Source organism: Dipodomys ordii, unplaced genomic scaffold, assembly GCF_000151885.1.
Source record: "Dipodomys ordii isolate 6190 unplaced genomic scaffold, Dord_2.0 Scaffold76, whole genome shotgun sequence".
Classification (NCBI taxonomy): Eukaryota; Metazoa; Chordata; class Mammalia; order Rodentia; family Heteromyidae; genus Dipodomys; species Dipodomys ordii.
The window spans coordinates 1,579,717-1,600,357 of record NW_012267292.1 but is presented as its reverse complement, the minus strand read 5'-3'; positions in this window follow the sequence as shown (position 1 = coordinate 1,600,357).

The window sequence follows — 20,641 nt, the reverse complement described above, 5'->3', positions numbered from 1 at the left end:
GCATTGCTCATTTGAAAAGACCTGGGTTCCAACCTGGGGGATTGAAGAACTCTTCAATGTGATATCACTTAAGGTTTCTAAGAACCAGGGTTCTCTTTTATTATTTCCTATATGTAAGCTCTATTCTCAAGCTCTACCTACTTTCATGGACTTACAAAAAGATGTTGACACGCAATTAGGCTGATAAATAAATCCTCTAGAGTTTGCATTTCTCTCATTACATCTGCAACCTTCAGCCCCCAACCCTTTGTCCCTTAATTGCTTTGTGTGGCTAGTGAGTTGATTAGGATGCAAACATCCACCTTGTAGAATCATGACGAATTCCCTACTGCATAGGGCTGCCACCAAAATCAGCAAAGATGAATTTAAAACATCAGTTATTTGCTTATTCCCAATTAAAGAGAGACCTATTAGGAGAGAGGGTCAGGAGGCACTGGTTGCTACAGGCGTTGGGCTACAGTGCTTTCTAGAAGAAAGCTACTTAGGGCTGGGACGTAGCTCAGTGGCAAAGCGCTTGCCTAGCAAGTGCAATGTCCTGTATTCAATGCCCAGTTCCAGAAAAGAAAGGACAAAAAAAGAAAGCTGTGCACAAAGGTCAACACGGAGCTTTGGAAACCAGTATTTTTATGTTGTCAATATGAGCCAAAGCAAACCTTTAATACAAGTCAGTCCTGATTCTTTTGAAATTTCCAAAGAATATTATGAGGCTGTCATTTTTTTCAGCTTTGATATACCTATCTAACCTAGTGTCCCTAAGCTCTAACCAAATCAGTGCTGAGTTATTAACTATGATTGTGCTATCTTATTATGACCTCAACAATAAATCCCTATTACAAAAAGTGCATAATCCAAACTAAAATATTTTGTTAGCATCAAAATATTACTGCACAGCTACCTTAGCTACTAAATGCACCTTTTTCATACAAAATTATTCCATCGAATTGTTTTAATGATAGTATAACCTTTTGGTCTCTCTTATCACTTAGAAGGACATGATCAAATATGTAAACACAAACATACTTAGAGTAATTTCAACTAGTTCAAAAAATACTGAAATTGCTTTTTTTGATGGTGGGATTTGTGGTGAGCTTTAAAACATTGCATTGTTTCATATATGTATACTGTGCACATGAATATGTTTTACAAACTTAATTTTAATTACTCAAAAATATCAACTAAAATTTAGCCTTCATTTTTCAGTGATAATATTTAGATAGATGAAAATTTTACAGGGACCTTTGCGAATTATCAGATTGAGGTAACAAGCCTGTTTCATTCATTCTACTGTTGTTCAATAGTTTAGAAGTTTATTCATTAGGTCATTTATGCATTATAGCGACTTCATGTGGAAAAATGGACTGTAGTCAGTAACATACAATCCCCAAATGGATGATTTTTCCTTGGAAATATTTATCTTAGAACAATTGCATAATTGGCTGCAACTTCCAGAATGGGGCTATCACTCAGTCCTTTGCCCCTCACTGTAAGTAGTGATGTTGTGAACCACAGGCCATTAGAGGAAACTCAAATCTTACTTATAAAAGAATCTAGTAACAGCAGGCTTAGGCTGAGGGCATAGTTGGACAGTACCATTTGCTTAGAAAATATTAATCTCTGGATTCAATCCCCAATACTGGGGTGGGAGGAGTCAGGTACTGCTGGCTCATGTCTGTAATCCTAGCTACTCAGGAGGCTAAGATCTGAAGATTGAGGTTCAAAGCCAGGCAAGGTAGTAAAGTTTGTGAGATTTTTATCTCCAATTAGTCTACCAACATGCCAGAAGTAGAGGCAAGCATTTGAGCAACAGCTTTGAATAGAAATGCTAAGCAAAAGTGTAAGGCCCTGAGTTCAAGCTGTAGTACTGGCGCGCGTGCGCGCATGTGCACACACACACACACACACACACACACAATCAAATGGACCCACTTTGAAGGATTATGTGAATTGTTTGTATTAACAATTAACAATTATGTTGATATGTATGTTAGCAAAAATGTATGCCAAAATTTATTTTTAAAATCCCTATTCTATGCTAAAGTTCTCGGCTGGCTTACAGATTGTCAATCACAGGCAAAAGACTGAATGGCCAGGATATTTTGAAAAATCTTATTACATTTTATTTGGAAACTGCAAAAATGATTAAAACTTTTTTGGTATTTCCTTACATGTATTTATCTTATCACATGAGTAAACATATCTGAAAATATTATTAACTGAAAACAGAAAAATTAAAGACACCATATAAGTGACTGCAGTGGTTTCCACTTTATTTTCATTTCTGCAGTCTCTGTCCTCAACTTCTCACAGGAGATTGGAGATAGGAAGATTTTCCCAATGCAGACCTCACTAATGGCCAGGCCAATCCTGATTTGGACAATTATCTCCTATTAGGAAACAAGAAACTGAGTGTGGGGAATGCCACTCTTGAAGTAATTTGTTTGCAAACTCACTTCAAAGATAGTGTGTCAAGGACATCTTTTAATTGACATCACTGGTGTTCCTAACAACATAAAAAGATGCTCCATGCTTCGTTATGGATATTTAAATTCTCTCTCTCTCTTTCTCTCTCTCTCTCTCTCTCTCTCTCTGTGGTGCTGAGGATTGAACCCAGTTCCCATGCATGCTAGGCAAATGCTCCACCACATGAACTATACACACCTTCAGACCCCAGATTAGGCTTTTATTTTACACATCCACTTGCGAGTGGGCACAGGTTACAAATGATCTCTCTTCCCTTTGATGGAAGGAAATTGGAGTTGATAACAGGACATGGGATCTCTGGTTTCTCTGGTCCAAGATATATAGTAATTAAACTCCATTTCTCTTTCTCATGTGCAATTTAGGCACATTTCCAAAGAAAAGAGAAATTGGTTTGATTTGGCAGATGCAGTTTCTAATGGACCGATCAATTTACATTGATGAAACGCATCAAAGAGAACAAACTTTACTGTCATGCTTCTTGCTCTGGTCTTGTCTGCTGGGTCCCATTTCCTGTTCTCTGTCCTCTGACCATCAACCTGTCATGGAAATACATGCAGGACAATCAGTGGTCTCCAAGTCAGAAGCCTATGTTGAGCCTCACAGAGCAATGAGCACAGAATCACCATGCAGAGTGTGGCTGGATCTGATGTTCCCAGGACACACAATACAACCTGTCCAGTAACAGGCTTGCTCGAATTTCAAGTCCGTGCCATGATAGCCCCTTCCAAATAAGGCTAGCATGCGTTTGTGAAGACAGGTGTCGCCTTTCAGTCCACAAGGATGAATGTATGGGATCCTTGGTGTCAAGTTTGCCTTGGCGTCTTTCCCTTCCGGAAACTTCAGAAACTCAGGGAGCCCATGCAGGAAGACCTTGCTCCATTAGCAAATCTCTCTCTAGTGCAGAACAGCCCTAGGTCTGGGTTATATATGTGAAATATGTACCGAGCTCTATTTTAGGACTTTTTGTGTTTAAATCTTGCTTGCTGAACATACTAACTGTACAGATTCTAAGCAGAGTGCTGCAGGAACAAATCAGGCCATAATTGCATGTGACCTGAGAAAAGACTAATATAACCACATAGGGCCATTTACTTTGTTGACTGGATTGGTTCGTTTTGTTCATTGGTATTCTTCTGGTTGTATCAACAGCTTGTAATTATCCGGTATAGAAACGATGTCACACGACTTAAATCTTCTGATGTGACTTTTTTCCCCTCATCTATAAAACAAATAACATAATAGTGAATACTTTCTAGAATTGTTCTGAAGCAGCACAATGTTGCAGGCTATAATTTCTAAACCAATCTGTTTAACCCTTGTGTGGCAAGAGATAGATTACCTTACATATGTATTTACTGACTGCCGAAGAGAAAACTCACAGAAATTGTTACAAGAAGAGATGGGCCATAATCCTAGCAATCTCAGCAAATCCTGGCTCTGTTTTGTAGGTTCAGTTCTTCTTGAAATCATTAATGTCAGATTGACCTCAACCATGGGTGGTATCTTAACCTCAAGAAGCCATATGCCTATTTATATGCTAAAATATATAGATTTCTAGCTTTGATCCAAAAAAAGATGAGCTTGACTTTCTCAGACTCACAGAAGTAATTATTATGAGATTGAAGTGATAATGGTGGGCATTGTGCTGTTACTTTTGGATACTATAAAGGATCTACAAGTATACCCTGAGAAAAACAATTGGTGAAATCACCACAGAAACTGCCTCCAAAGGATGGACAGCTATCAATGTGCAAAAACCTGATTTCTTTTTATATCCATACAGAAAACATGCCTCTTTATAGAAGAGATACACCAGGGTGGATTTGGGCAGATGTGTATAGCATTGCATAAGGGAAACTATCTGATCCCAGGCTGAGAGTCCCTTGAAAGCAGTCTCTAAGACCTTTGCCTTCAGATGATTAACTGTTGCTGAGTCTATTTTTTCTGCTTATTGTTTGCTTTTCACACAAACTTTTCAACAAGAGTGACGAAACCTTCTATTGGATGTGGTAGTAACCACATCTGGATATAGCTCATAATTTGCAAAGTTGATATCTCATATCTGCCTTGGCCTCTGTGTATTTAGTTTTATTGCGAATCTTTTTCTTTAAACAAATCAGTATTGGGCTCACACACTCGTGAAAATTCCCCCTTATAAGCTATGGATAAGACTCTCAATTGAGGTGACTTTGCTATGGGGGAAAAAAAACTCTGAAAGCCATGTGTAACAGACTATCCAGCCCCTTCACAGGCATCAGGAGAACTGTGCCCTGAGCCAGGCACTGGTAATTTACATCTGTAATCCTATTTACTCAGGAAGCTGAGATCTGAGGACTGTGATTCAAAGCCAGCCTGGCTAGAAAAGTCTGTGAGACTTGTACCTCCAAAGAATCACCCCCAAAGGCAGAAATAGAGCTTTGTTTTAAGTGGTAGAGTGCCAGCCTTGAGTGAAAAGGGTAAGCATCAGTGTCCAGGCTCTGAGTTCAAGCCCTGGTACCAGCACAAGAAAATAAACAAACAAATAAGTAACATTCAATAACACAAAACAAAACAAAATAAACACCTGATTTCAGCTTGGTTAGTCCTTCTCGTACTTCCCGGGAGTGTCAGGGGTGATGTTCTAATGTATTCCTCTCTCCCATTTTTTTCTTAGGGAGAGCTAATTCATAATACCAAGTACTTTTCCTGGGTCTGTCGTGGGCCCACTTCTGGAAGTCATTGCAGGGAGCGGAGATGCTTGTTCTTAGCGACAGTTCCTTGAGAGGATAACTATTTGCCAGCCCCATTCCCCTGTTGTAAAATGAGCAACCTTGACATTCCTCAACTGATTACAAAGGTGTGGCCATGGCATTTTTATGAGCTGTATGGTGGAGCCTGAAGGATAGAAAGTCAAATAAATAAGAAATTTACAAGTGGCTTTTGTGTGTGTGATATGCAAAAATTCAGGTCCATGATGCAAGTTTCTTAGCCTCCTGAATGACACCATTCTTTTGAAGTGACTGCTCTAAGAAATAGCATGTGGAAAACCTTCATTTGTATTCCTCTTCCACAGACCTTGTGTTATGTGACTATTTTCTGTAATAGTTTGAAACTAGCAGCTCAGATTTAGCTTGCTATCCAGTTTCCACACTTTCTCTGTGAGATAGCTTTCACTAAGTTGGACAAAAGCAGCTTTTATCACCTTCTACGGGGGTTTCAGATAACTTGTTCTTTTGGGGTATCCTCAATTTGGAGCCCCAATCTGGGATTTCCTAATTGAATTCAAATTTAGTTTACAAACGTTCCCAAATGTATCAGATTTGTAAACGTTGAAACAACTTGTATTAGATGCCACCAATATGAGCCTCAATGACACCCTGAAGTATAAACTCATTAAAAAATAAATACAGTAAGAGTGAGAGAAAATGGGAAGGGATGGGAAAGGTAAACAAAGGAGGAGGCTGCAATGCTTGGTAAGAAATGTACGCATTATCCTGCCCATGCAATTGTAACCCCTCTGTACAGTATGTTCACAAATAAAATAAAATAAAATAAAAAAAAAAGAAAAAAAAAAGAGTGAGAGAAAAAGTTACCAAAGGACTCTCTCATTGTTTCTAATACTGCTTTAAACCAAATAAATACCTTTTTGTTGTTGCTGTTTGATTTGTGTGTGTGTGTGTGTGTGTGAGAGAGAGAGAGAGAGAGAGTGTGTGTGCATGTGTGTGTGTGTGTGTATGCTGGTCCTAGGGTTTGAATTCTGGGCCTCATGTTCTCATTGAATTTTATTACCCTCATCTGGTGCCCTACCACTCAAGTAGGGCGTTTTCCTGGTTACCTGGAATGGAATCTTGCAAAAGTTTCCAACTGGACTGGCTTCGAACTGTGATCCATCCTCTATTGTTTACCTCTATAGCTTCACTTACTGAGTTATTCTAATTTTAGGAGTTTTGTTATATACTATGCATATTTAAAATGTACATTTTTTTGCCAAGTATAGCTTCTTATGTTTTAGAAATGTATGTAACCAGACTGCTTAAGTCAAAACATGGAACAGACATGGCTTCCAGGACTCTGGAAAACTCTGGGAAGCCCTGGATCCCTTCCTTCTCTGCTTAGCACAGGAAGCACACATGTTCTTTTGTGTGCCTTCTTGTTGCGGTGAGTTTTCTCCACATAATTGCAGGTACTGAGATGAGCACTGTCCTGCTCATTCATTCCACTGTGGGAACATATTCCACCTCACTCACTAGCTAGACTATTCTTCATTCTCATTTGGGTCTGCTTTAGTTTTTTAGCTAACGTAAATAAAGATGCTATGCTTGTTCTACTGTGTGTGTGGGTATATTGGGAGCATATCGAACTCGTCCTTTTCAGTGTCATATCTAGGAAAAAGATTGCTGAGTCCACCAAGAAGCTATCTATTTAGCTTAAGAAACTAGTAGCGGTTTCCAAGGTAGATATCCCATTTTACATTCCCACCAGCAGAGTATGGATTGATTCACATTCTTGCCAACATTTGGTATTTCTTTTCCATTCCAACTGTGATGATGTAAGTATAGAAGAACCTTATTGTCATTTTGGTTGCATGCATGCCTGATGACTCTTGTTTATCATAATTGAGAGGATATATCCTAGTTTCTACATCTAGGTCTTCATTCCTTCCTTCGTTCCTTCCTGTACTAGGGGTTGAACTAAGGGCCCTGTGCTTCATAAGCTGTCCCGAGATCACTAAACCACACCTTTTGCCACGGTATTTGCTGATTATTTTTATGGTAGAGTTTTGCTAGGTGTGCCTGAATCAGGAGCTGCATTCTTTTAGGCTCATAGTCATCACTGAAAGTTGAAATACAGGCAAAGTCCACCAAGTCCAACTTCCCTTCCATAGAGATGGATTCTTGAAGATTTTTCTGCCTGGGCTGGGCTGGCATCTTGATTTTCCTAGTCTCAGCCTTCCATGAAGCCTGAGATAACAGGCATAGCCCATGTTTCAGCTGTGGGTTGAGAAGTCTTTCAAACTTTTCTGCCTGAGCTGACCTCAAAATGCAATCTTCTGATTTGAAGTCTTCCAAGTAACTCAAATTTCAGGCATGAGCCACCAGCACCCATCTGACTTCTGAATCGTTGAATTAGTGAATATGGATCATTGTCATAAGTCAAATCTCTGGTGGGCTCACAGGAAAAGGTGCACTTCTACTTGAAAAGTTGGTGATAAGATGCTAAGTGGTGACAATGCTACATAAATGACCACCATCACAAACAGAACGATGTTTCACTTCCAGGTGCTGGTAGCTCATGTCTGCAATTCTAGCTACTGGGAAGACTGGGACCTGAGGATCACAGTTCAAAGCCAGCCCAGGCAGAAAAGTCTATGAGACTCTTATTTCCAATTAAGCATCCCAAAAGCCAGAAATGGAGTTGTGGCTCAAGTGGTAGAATGCTAGCTTTGAACACAAAAGCTCAGGAACAGCACCCAGGCTCTGAGTTTGTGCCCCAGGACTAGCACGTACATGTGTGTGCTCGAGTGCACGTGCGCACGCACACACACACACACACACTCACACACACACACACAATAATACAGTGTTCAGACAATTCAGATATCCTTAGTGCCTCACTTTAATTGTTCTGTGTCTTCTAGCATGTGGTATCTTTATGCTGACATGTGTATCTGTGCATCCTTCTCTGCTCAAAAACCTGTCTGATACAGAAACTCCTTCAAATATGAAGTAAACGCTGCATTGTGATGTGGCTTCGTGAGGTTACTTTAAATTGCTGATGTCCACTCCCATGCTCATTATTACATGTTTCACGTTTCATATGGAAACAGATTTATTTCTCCATGAAGTCTGTTTTCCAAACTTCCCATTTTCTGCTCCGCTTTGTCATTTGCTGGCATCTGATTCTTGACTAGATTTTGAACCATGGAACTGCCAGACCTCAGTCTCTGGGACTTTATTTTCCCTCATATCCCTCATATCTTTCTGAGAGAATGCAATCCGGAGATATTTTCAGAACTGACTGACCTCTGACTATTCACAGCAATGTACCCACACTTTCTGATTCTGCTGCCATGGTTCTCTCTGGACCTCAACTCTGTCTCTCACAGAGGTTGAATTAGAGCTTAATCCTCATTTCCATTCTTAGGAACAGGTCTGCACACTCTCACCCTCTTTCAGAGGCCATCAGTCCTGAACTTTTCCCCTGATGGTACCTTGCCACCCACCCAGATTCTCCTGGTGTCTGACTGCCAACTACTTCTCACTCTGTCCCTCAGATAAGGTTCGTGGATTTAAACCATAAAAAGTGATTCAAAGCTGGCTGCCAGTGGCTTATGACTGTAATCCTCAGGAGACTGAGATCTTAGAATTATGATTTGAAGTCATCCAACAAAGACAAACCCAAGAGACTCATCTCCAATGAATCCCCAAAGTGGAGCTGTGGCTCAAGTGGTGTAGTACTAGCTTTGAGCAAATAGAGGGATGTGCCCAGACACTGAGTTCGAGGCCCCCTAGCCCCACCAAAGTGATTCAGACATTCATGCCTTCTTCTGCAGGTAGCTGAGGCAACCCTTAGCTCAGCCCCAGCCTTGGATCTCCTGGTTTGGTTTTGCCCTGACAGAAGACATTCCATCAGTGTCACTGATAAATAGCCAGGATGGGTGCTTTCCAGGACTTCATCTAGGAAGGTTGGAGGCAGGAGCAAGTGAGGAGTGGTATCATGGTACAGGCTGTACTTCAGGATCCATAGGGAGGTATGCGGGACAAGCAGAGCACAGGGAGGCTCTGGGCTTTGCCAGGACTGATGCCAGGGTAAGTGCATGCACTGCAGACATGAGGAAAGGAGGGCATGCTGCTCACCTACTAGTGACTGATGTGGAGAATGGAAGTGCAGACCCTAAGAGCTAAGGGTTTTGCATTTAGGTATACATTGACAAATATGTGGTCTGATCCCTGAATCCCAATCTTCCTACAGAAGTGGAAACATTTGTTAACCTATACCTGGGTCCTGATGATTTGGATTATGAAATCATATCCTTTTTCTCAAGATGAAAATGAGTATTTATTTACTTATTTGATTTTAGTTGTACTTGGGTTTGAATTCAGGATCTCGGGGTTGCTAGGCAGATATTGTACCCCCCCCACCTTTTTATTTTTAGATGAGGATCTTATGTTTTGGCCGCCCTGGGCCAGCTTGGGCCCTGATCTTCCCAGTTAGGGACTCTTGTGTATTTGAGATGTCAGGCATGTATGTCCACGCCTGGTTTATTGATTGAGATGGAGTCTCACTTACTTTATGCTTAGGGTCACTTCTAATCCATTCTCCCAAACTTCACCTCTGAGTAACTGATTACCATGAGTCACTCTGCCCAGCCTTAAACTTCACTAAAAATAAATTCCTAGCCAAGAACCAGTGGTTCACACTTGTAATCCTAACTACATAGGAGGCTGAGATCTGAGGATTATGGTTTGAAGCAGCCCCAGCAGGAAAATCTGTGAGACCCTTATCTTGAATTAATCACCAAAAAGCTGGATGTAGAGCTGTGGCTCAAGAAGTAGAGCACTAGCCTTGAGTACAAAAGCTCAGGGACATTGCCCAGGCTCTGTGTTTAAACCCCAGGGCTGGCACACTCACAAAAAATTTCCTTGGGGCTCATGCTTGTAATCTAAAGAGGCTGAGATCTGAGAATTGTTGTTCAAAGCCAGCTGAGCAAATCCATGAAACTTAATACCAATTAGCCACCAAAAAGCTAGAGGTGATGTAGCTCAAGTGTTGGAGTGCTAGCCTTGAGCCCCAAAGCTCAAGGACAGTGCCTAGGCCCTAAGTTCAAACCTCAGAACTGGCGCATGCGCGTGTACACACACACACACACACACACACACACACACACACACACAAGCTTTTTAGGGTTGGGTGCTGGGGGCTCACATTTGTAATTCTAGCTGCTCAGGAGGTTGAGATCTGAAGATCATAGTTGAAGTCAGGCAGAAAAGTCTATGAGATTCTTTTCTCCAGTTAAGAGGCAAAAAGCTAGAAGTGAAGCTGTAGCTCAAGTGGTAGGAGGGCCAGTTTTGAGTTAAAAAAAAGCCAAGTAAGAGTACAAGGCCCCCAAGTTCAAGCCCTTGTACACACACACACACACACACACACACACACACACACACACACCCCTTGGGTATTAAATAGATTTGAGTTTCAGCCAAAGCAGATACATCTTGTGGCTAAGGGAAAAAAAAATCATCTTTGGAACATGGACCCTTGGTGACAGTCATGTGGGATGCCAGGTTGTAGCCCTGTAGCCCCTTGAATACCAAGTCACAGCCCCCTCCCAGTCTCAATCAGCATCAACTTTATGAGTTTGTTCATTAGAGATCCAGGTGACATTTCTCTTGAAAATGATTTTTCTGCTACTATAATCACTTAAATCCATTAGGCACATTTGTAACTATAAATATTGAGTTTTGAAGCTTAGAATAATGATCACCATAATTTTCATTTTCCTCTGACTTGTTTACTTTTTCATATTGCTCTGTCACTCCTTTAAGATGTTTTACTTGGTGTACCCTGTACCTGTTTTTCTAGACCAAACAAAAGCATACACATGAGTCTGTTTTTATCTAGATCCAAAGAGAAATATTCTCAGATTCTTCTAGGGAAAAGCAAGACAACAAAGGTTGTTTTTGTCTTATATGGTTGCCAAGGACCTTTGGAGGATTTAAGAAAATGAACCTAAATTCTGCCAAAGCATCCTTTGCCTTCTATACCCTGTGTTGCTGTGTGTGTCCTCAGCTATCCTGTAATAAACAGCTTTTGCCTCCTTGCCTGCCTGCCTGCTTTCCTTCCTGCCTCCCTCCCAACCCTCCCTCCTTTCCTCCCTTCCTTTTTTCCTCCATTCCTTCCTTCCTCCCTTCCTCCCCTCCATCTTCCCTCCCTTACTGCCTTCCTCCTTGTCTGCCTTTTATTCTGTTGGTTTGGGGGCTTGAACTCAGGGCCTGGGCAGGCACTGTTCTTGAGCTTTTTCACTCAAGGCTGACACTCTACCACGTGAACCACAGATCCTTCTCCAGCTTTTTGGTAGTAATTGGAATAAGACTTTCATGGACTTTGCTGCTTGGGCTGGCTACCAACTGGGAACCTCAGATCTCAGGTTCCTGAGTAGCTAGGATTCTACAGTGCGCCACAGATGCCTGATCAGTTTCTCTTTCTTGTCCACGCAGGTGACATTCCTCTCAGTCCCTCAGAGAAGGGGGAGGTGCCTTATCTGGATCTGAAACCACCTCTGCCTTTTCTCCTTGGTTACAAAGGTAAGTCCAGTTGCTGGTGTCTCGGCCTCCCTAGGGAGAGATGCTAATTACAAGGACAGGTGAGCAGAGCTGAGCTCTGGCTCCTTATGTCTATGGGCAGTGTCTCATGAACACTGGTGTCTGGTTGTCTCCTATTCTCAGGAAATTACAACTGGCCCAGGGTGTTGCCTAAATCAGTGTCTTTCTCCTTCATCCACAAATAAATTATACTGTAGTTGTGAGAACTCTTCCCATATTTCTTTCTTTCCTTACTTAGGCTTAACTTGACTTTTAATGTTTTACACCTGGTTATTCATTCCTACCATTTGGCCTTTGGAGCGATAACTTTGGAATTCCTTACCTCTCATGTGCTTCCACAGGTCTTTTCTAGTAAATAGTAACAAGGAGAGGACAACTCCAAAGGTTGTCCTGGCCTTAATCATGCTGTGACCTTACTCTGCTATTTTTCAAAGATAAGAGGGCATGTTCCACCGTGTTTCTAGGTTTTACTGATATGCACACAAACTCATGTAGAAATGATAGGGAATATTTTGCCTACCTGTTGAACAAATATAGTAACTCAATGGTGGGCTGACCTTGAGTACAAATGACCTTTCCACTCATTGGAAGATGTCAAATTTCAGCTCCTGGTGGCCCAACATGAACGTTCCCCCAGTGGAGATACACAGGGGCTACTCAGTTAGAACACCTGACTCCTTAGACTCATACTCATTATTTCATCAGAGCTGCTGCCTCCCTCTGGTCTTTGAAGAAAATCAACAGGAGAAAATTAATGTATATTGCCCTCTAGTGACTGATGATGGCGGACACTTCACCACCAAAGCACTTATTGGTATGCTATCATGTAAAAAAAAATCTCATTGGTTTCTTTGGTATGCTAAAATGGGATAGAAACATAAGGTATTGGTAAGGGGAAACAAAGGAGGAGGCAACAATGCTTGGTAAGAAATGTACTCATTACCTTGCTTCTGTAATTGTAACCCCTCTGTGTGGTATTTTCACAATAAAAAACCTTATTAATAATAATAAAAAAGAAACAAGGTATTCGAAATATAAGATATACTATGCCTCTAATCATATAAATTAATAGTTACCAAAATGAATTCTAGAAAATGGAAATTCAAGTTTTTTCTAAAGAAAAGAAATATAAAGTATATCTTAACCTCTTTTCAAAAAATGTGGACATAGTTGTGCAAATAGAAGTATTTGTGCTCTAGAAGTACATTCAAGCTTGAATTTTCTCCTCTTGAGAGTGGCTAAAATCAAAGTCCTTGAACTGATTCTCAACTCTTCCCTGCCTTGTACATCCTCCAACTTTACTTTTAATATAAACACACTAGTTGGGTGTTGGTGGCTCATGCCTGTAATCCTAGCTACTCAGGAGGCTGAGATCTGAGGACTGTGGTTTGAAACTAGACCAGGCAAGGAAAGTCTGTGAGACTATCTCTCCAATTAACCAACAATAACCAGAAGTAGAGCTGTAGCTCAAGTTGTAGAGCAGTAGCCTTCAACAAAAAGCTCTGGGACAGCATCCAGACCCTGAGTTCAAGCCCCAGGATCAGCATTAAAAACAAAAAAAGATAAGCGTACTAAATCCAGGGTGATGCATGCAAATCCCAGCAACTTGGGAAGTTGAGAGGAGGACCACAGTTTGAGGCCACATGGTAGACATAGCACGGCACTCTCTTAAACATGTTACTTAGCTTAGGCTTGAAATGTTAGGCCTGAGCCTCTCTCTGCAGTTCTCGCACTCTCATACATCTGAGTCTGGCCTCTCCTATTCTGTCTGCAGCTAGAAACACTGCACTAGAGCCGCAGTGGAAACATTCAATGGAATGCTGAAAGCAGAGGCAGCCTGACTGCGCCCATGGCAGACATGAATAGCTGCTCCCCATGGCTGTTCCTCACTCAGCCTGGAGGGGACCTCATCCAGACCCACACAGAACACTGATCACACTGATCCCCCACCTCCAGCCCTGGCTACTTCCTCTTCTTTCTGGCCAAATCTGCTTTTTCTCCTTGGTTTCATGTGCAAAGTCGAAAGCTACTGTGTGGCTACCCCGTGCCCCTGGCCCCAGATTTCAGAGCTACAGATGCTCTGAAAATTGATACTAAATTTTCTGGGATGGCATTTGTCTCTCTTTGCAAGCTAAAGTGAGTGATCATAGGCTCTGAGCTGGTCATGGAGCTCTCAGGAGTACTTCGTCTGTTTGTTTGGTATTACTGGAATTTTAGCTCAGGGATTTGTACTTGGTATGCTGATGTGCTTCCACTGGAACCTGCTTCAAGCCCTGGTTTTAGCTAGCTATCTTTGAAAATAGAGTCTTTCTGCCTTTTTAAGGGGTATGTCTGAGTTCTGATCAGCCTATTTTAATCTTCCTGTTATTTCTGGGATCAAAGATATGTGCCATCATGCCTAGTTTCCCTTCTGTGGGGATGGAGTCTCCTTGATTTTTCCACCTCAGCTGGCCTAGAACTATGATCTTCCTCCCATTCTCAGCTTCTCAAGTAGACAGGATTACAGACATGAGCCTCCTGTATTGGACTACTAGTGCGTTTAATCTCAGATTCTACTTGCACTTAGAGTGTTTATGCAAATATACTTAACTTTTAATATCGAAGAGGTAAGGAACAATTGTTATATCTCATAGCAATCTTTAACATCCATGAGTGTTAACAAAAGGTAAAAATCAGCCATGAGAGGTTAGACGTGTATAAAACTGTCCATATTTGTCCATTTGTTTTTAGTGCCAGGGATGAATGCTAAGCATGCTGACCTAGATCCCCTGTCCCCATCCATGTATTTTCACCGCAAGCCTCTGAATAAGATCCAATGATTAAGTCATAGAAAATACAAGGTCAGAGGAAACCAGTCAAGGCCATGGCAGACAAATGCTAGCACTGAAGTGATTTAGAAAATGCAGTGGTGTGTGTGTGTGTGTGTGTGTGTGTGTGTGTGTAGATCCTGTTATTTCAACAAATGTATTTTTAGGGAAGAGGAAATGGGAAAGGACACTTAGAGATTAAAAGAGATCTTGGCAGAACCATCGTCAGCTAACCCTAATGCATAAATGTTCAGCTGATCTGAAAAAGACACTAAGAAGAAAACAGATGTTGGAGATATTTGAACACCCCCGGGATATCGAGTAGTCTTTGGGAACAATTATTAATTTTTCTTTTGGAACTCATGTGGTGGTGGTAGTGGTGGTGGTAGTGTGTGTGTGTACTTTAGAAAGTACTTATCTCTTAGAAAGACAGGGTATTGGTTTTTTCCCCCTAAATTTATATGAATAATTGATGTTGGATAATTGCTTCAACATGGTCAGGAGCAAGGGCAGGAGGTGGTGGAGGGGACTCGTGTGCTATGTGAATTATTGAGGTTGGACAGTGAGCACATGGGAGTTCCTATCACCATCTTTTCTGTTTTTCTATTTAATATCTACCTAAAAACAAAGTTAAGAGAAAGAAAGGAAGCCTGGGTGGAGACGTGAGCTCAGAATGATTGGAATAATGATATAATTTAGGGACTAAAGATGAACAAGAACAAACAGGTGAAATGTTTCTATTGATCAGAATAATAACACGCGACACTTTATATAGAACTTGTGTAATGTTTGCACTTTCAAGCAGTGAAGCTCATAGGAATATAAACTTTGGAAGCAAGAGAAGAGAACAGTGCGGATAGCCCAGCTTTTGGGTGCTGAGCAGCCGCTGTGGTAGAAGCACTTACATGTGCCCCGCGTGAGTGCTCTAAGGATGCTCTGTTTTGCCTTTCTCACCCCTTGTGGGCCTCTCCACATCCCTCGTACTTCTAGCAGATGCCCACTCCCTTTCTGCTCTGGCAGCTGTCCATTCCAGAACCTTCCATCCTTATTTCCCTGACTTTTTTCTCATGGTCTGTAAGCCTGGAGTAGGATTTACTAAACTGGCTAAATTAGAATGGACTAAGATCCAGACTAATATCTGGAAGTTTTAGGGTCCTGCTTCCCTTCTGGGCCTATAAAGTGATAATAAAGAAATCCTCAGGAACACAGCTTATTTATTTATTTTATAGAAACAGTGTTTCCTAAGGTGTCATGAAGTTGATTTCTGGTCATGGAAACAGAATCATTCCTCAGATGTGGAGGATAAAGGTCTCTGGGCTGGAGGTGGGGGATCAGTGTGATCAGTGTTCTGTGTGGGTCTGGATGAGGTCCCCTCCAGGCTGAGTGAGGAACAGCCATGGGGAGCAGCTATTCATGTCTGCCATGGGCGCAGTCAGGCTGCCTCTGCTTTCAGCATTCCATTGAATGTTTCCTCTGTGGCTCTAGTGCAGTGTTTCCAGCTGCAGACAGAATAGGAGAGGCCAGACTCAGATGTATGAGAGTGCGAGAACTGCAGAGAGAGTCCAGGCCTAACATTTCAGCAGTGTTTGTCAGCAGTTGTGTTTGGTATAGGAGAAGCTGTAGGGGGAGCTGTCTGTTCCCTCTGGGAGGTGAGATTTAAGATGGATGTGGTGGGCAGGCTGGAGGATGAAAACTTAGACCAGAGAAGTGGAGGTTTGGGTAGTTTGAGAGGCAGTGAACAGGTACACAGGTGACTCAGAAGCCAGGAGAGGCATTGGAATTGGAGACTGGAAGGGTAGATGGAAGGACTGACTAGTTGACATGTCATACTGCCTGAAGCTGGAGCGGAGGGCAGGGACCATACAGCAGGCAGAGGCTCAGCATGGCCCCCCCCACAGGAATAGTGGTCTTTGTGGACAAATCAGCCTACATTGCCCAGGCAGCCCTTGCCCAGTGAATCCTGTCCTGTAGCCATGTCCATGCCCTAAGATCCACAGGTCCAAGCATCAGAAGGCTCAGTGAGGGCAAGAAGTCACAGCAAGGCCCTGGTGGTAGTAAGGGCTGAGTCCTGTCAGACCTGAACATCGGGTTGCCATAAGACAACTAACTCAGGGTGGGGTGGAGGAGGCAACAAAGATGCCCTGTCCCCTCCCTAGAGAAGCAGCTGCACCTCTCAAGGCAGCCCCCAGCACTAGAGCAAGACCAGCATTCACTTTAGACTCCTTAGAAATCTATCTGTGTGGGGCTGGGAAGGTGGCTCAGTGGTAGAGCGCTGGCCTTGCATGCTCGAGGCCCTGGGTTCGATTCCTCAGCACCACATAAACAAAGAGAAAAAAGCCGGAAGTGGCACTGTGGCTCAAGTGGTAGAGTGCTAGCCTTGAGCTGAGGGACAGCACCCAGGCCCAGAGTTCAGGCCCCACGACCGGACCCCCCCCCCAAAAATAAAAAAGAACTCTATCTGTGGAATCGACCAGCACTCACTTTAGACTCCTTAGAAATCAATCTGTGGAATCCACTTCCATCTAGTGGTACTGAGATAAAATACAGGCTTCCTAAGGCAGTGCTCATACAAGGAAAGAAGACTCATACTGTTCAGCCAATACCAGAAATGCTCCTTGTTCCCACTCCTCAGGCTTCTATTGCCTTCCATAACCACAGCCTTGGCCCCATGAAGGCAGCCGCCGGCTACTTCAGTATGAACATCTTTAGAGCCACACAGACTCGACTTCCTGGCTGGACACAGAGTAGACATTTCCTGAATCTATGAAGCGCTAGGTGCGTCTAGTCTAATGTTTCTTCAGGATCACGAAGCCACATGAATTATAGCTAACCTGATGGATAAGCAAAACACAAATGAATGAATAAATGGGAGTAAACTATTTTCTATTAGACCATCCATGAATCTTAAACAATGCAATTGGATCAGTTTAAGGTTAGGACTGTTTGTTTTCATTTCTTAGTCTTTTTCATGGCTTCACAAATACCACAATAACTTGGTCAAGAGGTTATCTAGATAATGTATTGTGTCAATCTCCTTTGTTTGGTATCCCAGCAGGGCCCCAGGGTACCCCAGGGTAGCCTGCCCAGGGCCATTTTGATATTATAACATCATCCTTGGGCCATGCAAAGTTATTATCATAGGCACGAATTTCATCATGGAGAGGAGGCACACACAGGGCCACAGGTGATGAGAAGTCCAGGAATCACCTTGAAACATGAGGCCCCCCACGTGCCTGTTTCCAGTCCTAAGTCCCCCAAGATTAGTTGGACCCCTGGAGGAAATGGAAATCTATCCTGGCTGTAGTTTTAGCTGAACATGAGACCACCCAGAAGTGAATCATTCTGTCATAGCAGATGAAATAATGTTTGAAATAAAGGTTAAGATGCACATTTGTGTCTGGGTGTCAGTCTATCATCTTAGTTTCCTCAGGAAGCTGAGATCTGAAGACAGAGGCTCAAAAGCAGCCCAGGCAGGAAAGTCTGGGAGACTTTTATCTCCTGATCACCAGAAAGCCAGAAGTAGTGTGGCTCAAAGTTGTAGAGTGCTAGCCTTGAATGAAGAATCCAAGCAAGTGCACGAGGCCCTGGATTCAAGCCTTAGAGCTGGCAACAACCCCAGGTCCCCCTAAACTCCCAAATACTTTTGTGCATGTGTTTGTGAAATGAACATATTGTCCTTACCAAAACAGCACTGGATTGCTCACTGCTTCTATTGGTTTTCTACTGCTGGGTGACAGGTCAGAAGCTTAAACCACACATATTGGCATTTTATTGGCACCTGTGGGTCAGAGGATGGAGAATAGCTTAACTATGACCTGAGTTCATCATGGGAGCTACACTGATGTCTATAGAGAAGACCTTTTCCAAGCCCTCATATTTATTTCTTTGCAGTGGAATCTAAGGGCAAAATGTAAGTGAATGGTGGCCGTGGTATTTGTCCTCTGTAACTACTAAATTTGGTGTGGGGCAGAGGCAGGAATCAAATGTCCTTGTGAACAGTAATTCACATTAAAATAATAAGTCTTGAATCTTTCCTTCTTGGATGGAGCAATGACTGGAAGGCATCCTCAAATTCCAAAGCATTAAGGGTCTCTTTGTGTTGGGGGGAAAAAACTGAGTTCCCATCTCATTCCATCTATAAATCCTCTGATCTGCATATTACATAAAGTATTACATATACATAATAATTTCTGCACTCAAGGGTGTCAGACTGGGTTTGGAACTATGATAGCCAGGAGGCCTTATCTTCTGGACTTTATGAGAAGAGGAGGATTAAAATGAACAAACAGGTTAACTTTAAACACGATCAAATGCCACGAGCAAATAAAACAGAACTCTGTGGCAGATACTGTGCCATTGTAGTCAGATCAAAGAGCTGCTGGAGGGGAGACTCAGGTGCTGTGAACTGCTAGCACAGTCATCTCTCTCAATACCAGAATGAGCTTCAATTTTGTTCTAGCTTTTCTTTTTTAAACAACTCTCACTACAAAAGCCTGTTTTTTTTTTGTTGTTAAAATAGCTCCTCCTCCCAGGTGATTTTTAAACAGAGCATCCTCTTGCCTCAATTTCCTAAAATACTGGGCTAATAGGTTTGAGCTATCAAGATGGCCTTGGGCCTGGCTTTCTTGAGACTAGAGAGAAGACACAGAAGCTGGAATTCAGGGATCCGGAATAGGGAGAGTTTCTGGGTGAAGTGTTTCAGGGATGGGTGGGTTAGCAAGGTCTCAGAGATCTGGGTGAGATAGAATAAGACTCCATGCTCGACAAGTAATGTACTCATTACCTTACTCATGTAATTGTAACCCTGCTGTACAGCATCTTTACAAAGAAGAGCCCATAAAATGAATCAAAACCATAAAAAAGATCCCATTCCAAGGAGCAACATGCCAAACTGGAGGTATTGCATGTGAAGTTCCAGTCAGGAAAGCGGCCTGTGTGGGGTGCTCTGCATGTGGATTGCAGGGGGTCAATCACATGGTTTGGCAAGACTGACACTGACTGCACTACTGGAGGTAGCTGTAAGTGTGTAGTACAAAAGAAATATTGGAGGAACTTCATACCCCAGCAGAGTCAAGGGAGGAAGGGAGTCAAGGGTATTTGGGAGCTGTGTGTGTGTGGGGGGGGGGTTTAGGGGTGTGGATCTGGCCTGCATTGTGAGGGTGAGAAGCAGCCTTCAGTCCTGTGGGCCTCTGTGCTTGGGCAGACGTTAGTAAAGTGAGGCTCTGGGCCCATTCTTCCCACGTTTGCTGTAACCCCCAAATGTGGTTTTTGTTTCTTTTGTGACTTTTAGGAGTGCAGGGTGTGTTCAGGGAAGTATTTTTTAGTGAATATTTGCTTCTGAAAAAGCAAATACTTCAAATATTTCAAAAGGAAATGGAGATACTGACCTACCAAGGCATTGGTGACCAGAAAAGTGGGCAATTGCAAGCAAGTGACTTTTTTTTTTCAGTGCTGGGAATGAATTCAGGGTCTTGCTCCTGGCTCATGCTGTGGACTTCCATGTTCACTATTTTGCAGCTTTCAGCATGGGAACAATTCATAGATATTTATACATGTATGTGCATGCTCATGCAGAAAGGGAGGAAGAGAGACAGAGAGAGGGAGAGAGGAAGAAGGAGAGAGGGAGAGAGAGGGAGAGAGAAGAGCACATTGCCTGCTTATGTGAAGTTTGTCTTCTGGTCTCTGCAGGTTCTCAGAGAGGAGGAAAGAGGGAGGTTGGGAGTTAAAAATGTGGAGGGAAGTAAAGAAAGAGAAGCTGATTTTCCCAAAGCTCCATCTCCAGGGGGCGATGAGAGGAGGGCTTAATAGTCAAGTAGAAAAGTCAAATCTCTCCTGTTAATTGCATAAATGGAGTCTAAAACTGTCTTGTGTGCTGATGTTCAGGAACATGGAGGCACTGATTCATTAAGTGCCCAGTGCCAAGGACTATGGGCCAGCTCCCTGAAACTATGAGCTAAAAACATAATTATTCCCTTTCAAATGTGTCAGCCAGGTGCTGGTGGCTCACACCTGTATTCTTAGCTACTCAGGAGACTGAGATTTGAAGATAGTGAT